At 39.7% G+C, this 7,465-nt stretch overlaps 1 long non-coding RNA gene across 1 annotated transcript; it reads left to right on the forward strand.

The window, feature by feature from the left end:
- The first annotated feature begins 5,332 nt into the window (after window positions 1-5,332).
- Window positions 5,333-6,552, forward strand: LOC117834105 (uncharacterized). The gene is made up of 2 exons (XR_004635701.2): window positions 5,333-5,655; window positions 6,169-6,552. It is a non-coding gene; the product is annotated as an uncharacterized lncRNA (long non-coding RNA).
- The last annotated feature ends 913 nt before the right edge of the window (window positions 6,553-7,465 follow it).

Genomic DNA, 7,465 nt, shown 5'->3' on the forward strand with positions numbered 1-7,465 from the left:
TCGTCCGACAACAGGAATTTCAGAAGAACAGCATCAGAGTCCATTTTGGAAATTGATTTCTGTTAAATTTTTCAAATAAGTGGATTAAGACAACTATATCATATTAAAGTATGGATTTGGACAAGTATCTTTAGGTGTTGTTGATCGAGAATAGTAGAGGGAGCCATTTCAAATGGAGGCCTAAAGTCAGCATCCTGTCACGGTAAACTGCACCACTGAATTTAACTAAGTCTGAAACAACAATATATGGCCAAGTTTGGAGCCGGTTTCAGAGAGATGTGGAGTAAAAGGTGTACATGTTTATGAGCAAAATGGAACCCTTGGATGTTGTAGAACGCAAGAGAGAAGTTGGACTGGAAGAAAAGGATTTGGATCACTAAATTTAATTACGAAGTAGGGTAAATGACCCTGTCAGGTGACTGACGAACTGAATGTCGAGTTTCAGAGAAATTCAGACAAATGAAAGAAAGGATTCAAAATTTGACTATACTAGGATGATTATCTCGGGTCAGAGCAAAAATAAAACTTGGAGAGTCCAAGTTTATCTACAACATTGCTTAAAGGACCGTGGAGCCGTCGGATTGCAAATCGACCGTGAAAAGGCTCTGAAGTTTCTGATGAAAGAAGAAAGGGAGGACGGGTGACAGGGTCAAGCTTGACGTGTCGCCGCCGGCGCTCTCGGTCGCCCGCCAGCGCGGCAGCTATGCCACCTCCTTGCCACGCGAGTCCCTAGCTAGACCACGGTGTCGCTCATGTGTGTGGTAAAACGTTCATATATCTACCGCTCCCACGCCGCCCCTTTTAACACCGCTCTTTTTCACCGCCGCCGCTCCTTTTGTCCAAGCCGCCGCCGCCAGGTAAAATTCTCCCACCACACCACAGCTCCCGTCGATTCCTCTCGCCCACTCCTCCACAGACACCCCAGCTACACCCCAGTCGAGTCGTTGTCCAACATCCTTGCCGGAATACCCTACGCCGCCGTTGTTTCTGTCCGCCGTCGCCGCACCTCCTGCTCACGGTGAGCACCTCTTTGCGCTTGCTCTCTTTCTTCTTGGGTAGTCGTAGGCGGGTCCTTGGGATGCTAGGAAGCCGTAGAGGGAGTCGTCGGGGTAAGCTAAGCCGTTGTCGTGCTTCGCCACGACCGGCAGTAGGCGCCGCCGCCCGCCGCCATGGAGGGAGTAGCTCCGGCCATCTCCCGGGGAGCTGTCGCCGTGCCCGGGTGTGCTATGGCATGGGAATGCTTCCCGGGCCTAGCCCCGTCACCGGTGGGGCGCCGGCTGGCGAGCCGCGCCGTCCCCTGTTGCGCTCGGGATTTTGGCGGGAGGAAGAAGAAGGCGCTGGAGCCGGGCCCGCGCGTCAGTGGGGAGAAGGGGAGAAGAGGAGGCAGGCCGGTCGGGCGCGGGCGTTAGTTGGGCTAGCGTTTCGGAGGCCCAAGAAGCTGGGGTGGTCGGCCGTTGGAGAAAGAGGCCGGAGGCCTAGAGATCCAGCAGGCCGGCGTTGCGGGAGAAAGAGAAAAAGAAAGATGGGCTGTCGGGCCGTCGCCGGTTGGAAAAAGGAAAAAGAAAAGAAGAATCGGCCCAGAGAGCCCGTTAGAGGAGGGGGTAGGCCAGCGGGTAGGATGAATAGGAAAAAGGGTGGGTCCGTGCCGCGGGCCCAGCGCAAGAGAGAGGGGGTAGAGTAGGGTCGCGTGAGAAAAGTTGCCGGGGGTGTTTTTGGGGAAAAATTAGATTTTCTTTATAGAATAATTAGTTTAAATCCGAATCTCACCATTTAAATCACAGAAATTTCTAGGAGTGTCCAAAATTAGTGAAACCAATTTTGTTAGGCTTGTTTTATTTTCCTTTATGCATTAAAATTTTTTATACCCTAGAAAAATAATAACAATTTGAGTATTTATTTAATGCCTTTCTTTTAAGGTATTTAAATAAATACTTAATCTTTATTAAATGCATAAAATATGGAATAACATTTTCATAATTACAAATTATTATTAATTCATAGGAAATTAGGTTTTACATCTAGAAAATAATTATAACATTTTCTAAAAATAAAAGAAAAGGCCTTAAGTAAGGATAATTAAGAAAATAAAAATTATGGGCTAATCTTTTCGGGTTTTTGTGTGTTGGCTTGCAACTTTATCGTGATAAATTGTATAGTCCTTGTTGGCTTGCAACTTTATCATGAAGGAAAGTTGTATATACTTGTATTCAAAAGTTGCATTCCTAACTCTGCATGTATTGTGTTATAGACACCGAAGCACCAGAAGGAGATTTCTCGGAATATTCAGAAGGATCTCCGGAATTTGAGGAAGTCTTTGAATTGGTCCCCTGCGAGGCAAATCCTTCAGACAGTGCTAACTTTTTTAGCGAACAAGGCAAGCCCCGGTGCATTATCCCTATTATTTTAGGGTCAATATTTCATGTGTCCATTATTGGTTATTTGCCATATGTATGCACTAAGTCTAGGAGTTGCTTGAAACCCATTCTTGTGCATTATCATACCTTGTTTTAAGGACATCTTTGCCACTTGTTCAAACCTTTAGTAGATAACCCAAGTCTAGAATTGCTTAGTTGCTTAAATACTTGGTTTACCAAACCTTAAGGCAAATTTTGAGTCATGCATGTTAAATATAGAAAGATGACTTGGAAATTAAGAAGCGGACAGAAGCTAAGGATGTAGTTCTGTCTGCTAGATTAATCTGGTTAAGGCCGGATTCGTTGTATTAACCTTTGATCAAGTGAAAGACATATGATCACTTACTGGGTATGGGACTAGTAAAGCCCAGTAGGTTAGTAAACTCTCTGATCGGGAATACTTCGTACCCGCGCTTGACGTGCTGGAGATTGGCAGGGGCGTAGCCTGAAACTCACATGGTGATCGGGCCAGACGTGGGGTCCCATGTGGGGGTGCGTCCCTGGGTCCGGGTAGTCTTATTCCCAATCATTGGATTTGCTAATCGAAAAGTCGTTACGTACGACCTGGACAGTCATATATAACTGGTGATCAGGGTACTCTCCTGCAGGATGTAATATGATCCGGATCGCCGCAATTCTCGGTTATGAATGCACTTGATCACTGTTGAGCATCGTAGCATAAATTCATGAATGTCATATCTTTCTGATAATGTTTGGTATATGACTTAATACCTTGTTGTTTGCAAATAATCTTTTATCATCACCTAGGATGGTTAGGTAAAGACTTAACCCAAGTAAAAGATAAAACTAAGGTCTCACTTGTAGTAAGCATTTTGGGAAAAATGTATCAGCCAAGTACACTGAAAAAGCTATCATGTACGTCCAAGAAAAACTATTATAATGGTTAGTCGGGTAAGACTTGCTGAGTACCCCGTACTCAGGGTTATCCCTTGTGGCTATCTTTTCAGAAGCACCGCAGGAGTCCACCGAGGAGGAAGCCCCAAAACCCTAGGGTATTGTTATGAGTCTCACAATACCCTTAGAAGAAGTTTTATAATGCTCATCTCCACCGAACCGTTTATGTTTTAAATCCTAGAACTTTGTCTAACACTGCACTGTTAAGTTTGCTTCAAACTATGTCTTGTATTAACTCGTACCTCATATATGTATGTAAAAATGTAATATTTGTTGATGCTATCCCATCGCGGATACAATCCTGATGTATGGCTATGAGACACGACGTGGATCTTTCGAGGAGTCCTAGGGACACTCGACGGACGACCGGACTTATACTGTTTTAAGTGCGTTTCGGATAATTGCTGCGTCGGCAGCGATTAGGCGCATTTAAACCAGTTTAAGTTGGACGGTTCCGCCACAGCCTATTTTTTGGAACTGGATTTTATTTATGTTTTCACTAAATTTTAGGAAGCAAATAATAAAACTTTACATATTTCGAACATGCAAAAATATATTAAATTAGCAAGTATATTTACAATAAATTTGAACGAGTCATTAATTCTATACTAGTTCTTTTAGCATATAAAATAATTATTTTAGTTCATCACTATCGTCAAGAAATTATTCAATTAAATAATTTCAATGCGCGAAAAATTTAATTGATGCATGTGGTTAACATTGTTCATATTGATCGAATAAATTCTCACCTCAACTAATTTAAACACACAAATTTATGTATATATTCAATTGGTTTTGTTAAAGAAAAAATAAGAACTTTACATATTTCGAACATGCAAAAATATATTAAATTAGCAAGTATATTTACAATAAGTTTGAATGAGTCATTAATTCTATACTAGTTCTTTTAGCTTCTAAAATAATTATTTTACTGCATCACTATCATCAAGAAATAATTCATTATATAATTTCAACGTGTGAAAAATTCAATTGATGTATGTGGTTAACATTGTTCATATTGATCGAATAAATCTTCACCTCAACTAATTTGAACACACATGATATCACTAGTTATGCCAGTTAGCTTCACCTATTAGCAACGAAACAGAGGGATGTACAGCGGTCCGTATTCGAGTTCCCATATCTCCTGTATGAAACCATAATACGAGTCCTTGCTACTGTATCTGTCTAATGCATCTATACGAACACCACTATTCTGGTTCGTGCTTTTCTGGTCTTGGGCTCTCGTGTAAAATGTATAACCATTTATCTCGTAGCCTTGGAATTTCACGATTGTGCTGAAAGGTCCCCTGGCTAACCAAGCAAGCTGTGGGTGAATCTCAGAGTTACCCATAAGTTGTTGATGCAACCAGGACGGAAAATTATACTTAAAATCTTCACGCTGCCGAAGTCCATTGGCATCTCTGTGCTGAGGTGGAGCGCGCCATCAGCATGATGTACAGCCGCAGCAGTTTGTAGAACACCGTCGTCACCATTACTAAAAATTATCCTGCCATCTCAACTTCTAAATTTCTCTAGGAACTTATAAAACCGACACATGCGCAAATATAAAATTTAGCATAGAAATATAACCGGTCATTACCTTTCGTTTCACAACGAAAAGATCAATTTAGTACAATGTACATTATCATGATCTTTTGCCCAAATCATTTTCAGCAGGATTAATAATGTTGTTACATCAAAATTTCAGCAATTTATATAACGTTGGGGCTATGCATAGGGCAATTCACCTGCTAGACAAGAAATGTATAATTACCTACTAAACACATGCACGATGTACAACAAATCATCCATACTGTCCAACTGAGCATTTCTGATTATAATATTTAATCTCCTAGAGAAGGATAAAAAAATATACAGCATCTAGTAGCAGTACTCCTTATCATTGCATGGAGCATAATTAGTCTGGCATGAATTAAGAATAATCCAGAGAGATGAAGCCATCACACATTGACCGTAATATAAATGGCGGCTTAGCTTGTCGTTGAACGTGCTAGAATAATATACCCGCCAATTTAGAATTTTTCTGCAGCATTCAAAGTCGCCATTTAGGATAACAAATTCTTGTACGGAATCTTTAGCAGTACTCTCTATCATGGGTTAGCTGTAGCTGGCTTCCATCCCATCCGTGTATATAAGCTCGCCTTCATCAGCACCGCAGAACAGCATCTTATATTGAAGGCTACAATGTCATCCCGAGCAATGTACTCCAAGCTTCTTGTCATGCTCTGTATGATATTGGTCTCTCTCGCCATCATCTTACAGGGCGCGTCCGCTGCAAGAGATCTCACCCACACTGTGCATGGTAACTAACCTCTCTTTAACTCCTTTTAGTGCATATTTGTTTTTGACATAGAAATTGTTAGTGCTGTCCCTCAGCAGGTAGGAGTCGTGCACCAGCACGTGGCACCGATCTTTGTAGGGTCCCTAATTTTCTAAAACAATTGTGTTGTAATGAGGAATCTTGTCAATCTCAGTTATAGCTTCATCAGCCATGAAACATTCCTATACCATACCAACTTCGCCCCTCTCTCCATAATTGACATCCATGTTTATCATAGTCTTCCAAGCTAGATGTACCAACATGCAACCTGGCATGTTTAGGTCAACCTCAATTAACTAATTCATGCATTTAGATATAATACCTAGACAAATGAGCAGTTTGTTGATGACAACATACTAAAATGATCGTGAAATATTATATATCCAAATCCATTCATCTAATTTATTTTCTTATTACTGCACATGAATAGCAAGGAAGCAATAATAATATTCTAGAAATTGACACTTATTTATAATACTTTTGTTTGATTTGCAGCTAGCCGTGGTCGTGGCTTAGGTGGCTACTACTGGTACGGTGGTCGCAATAATGGTAGGACCTATGGTGGCACTCCAAGTCACAACAGTGGTGGCAATAATGGTAGGATCCGTGGTCGCACTCCAGATCACTACTAGAAAAACGATCTTTCATCCCATATATTAGTACCGGTCACATTTTGACCCACGGGTCCAAATTTGGATGTCCTCGAAGTCCTTTTAGCGGTGGTACGGAAGGCCTTTTCTCCAGCTGTGGGTGCCCCATTATGATGTCTTCATCATTGTATCATGCATATATGCATATACTTTTTCAGTTCAAATACTCTTTCCATTTCATCATTATATTTGTACAATACCAGTTTGCGAAAAAACTAATGTTACTATATATCCGCATGTTCAAATCGATAATTTTAAAACACCTGATACTTTGTACCAGATGTGATGTTTGGAAAAGAATCCCTGTGCATGTTGTGATGATGGCAAGGTGGTTTGCACGAGTGCATAATGGTTAACAAAGATTTGCCTTTGGCTTTGGTATATAAACTTTACAACCAGTTTATCCCAGTTTTAATTTAGAACCACGATAAAAGGGGGGCCTTTTGTCGGCACTCAGGACAAAAGGGTATTTTCCCATTTTTTTGTCTCCCGCCTATTTTTTGGAAATGAATTTTATTTATATTTTTACTTAATTTTAGAAAGCAAAAAATAAAAACTTTACATATTTCAAACATGCAAAAATATATTCAATTAGTAAGTTTATTTACAATAAGTTTGAATGAGTCATTAATTCTATACTAGTTCTTTTAGCATCTAAAATAATTATTTTAGTTCGTCACTATCGTCAAGAAATTATTCAATTAAATAATGTCAACGCGTGAAAAATTCAATTGATGTATGTGGTTAATATTGTTCATATTGATCGAATAAATCTTCACCTCAACAAATTTAAACACACAAATTTATGTATATATTCAATTGGTTTTGTTATAGAAAAAATAAGAACTTTACATATTTCGAACATGCAAAAATATATTAAATTAGCAAGTATATTTACAATAAGTTTGAATGAGTCATTAATTCTATACTAGTTCTTTTAGCTTCTAAACTAATTATTTTACTACATCACTATCATCAAAAAATTATTCATTATATAATCTCAACGCGCGAAAAAGTCAGTTGATGTATGTGGTTAACATTGTTCATATTGATCGAATAAATCTTCACCTCAACTAATTTGAACACACATGAAATCATATATACGTTAAATTAAAAATTGTATTAAGTAGTACATGAAATCA

Source organism: Setaria viridis, chromosome 8 (genome assembly GCF_005286985.2).
Source record: "Setaria viridis chromosome 8, Setaria_viridis_v4.0, whole genome shotgun sequence".
Classification (NCBI taxonomy): Eukaryota; Viridiplantae; Streptophyta; class Magnoliopsida; order Poales; family Poaceae; genus Setaria; species Setaria viridis.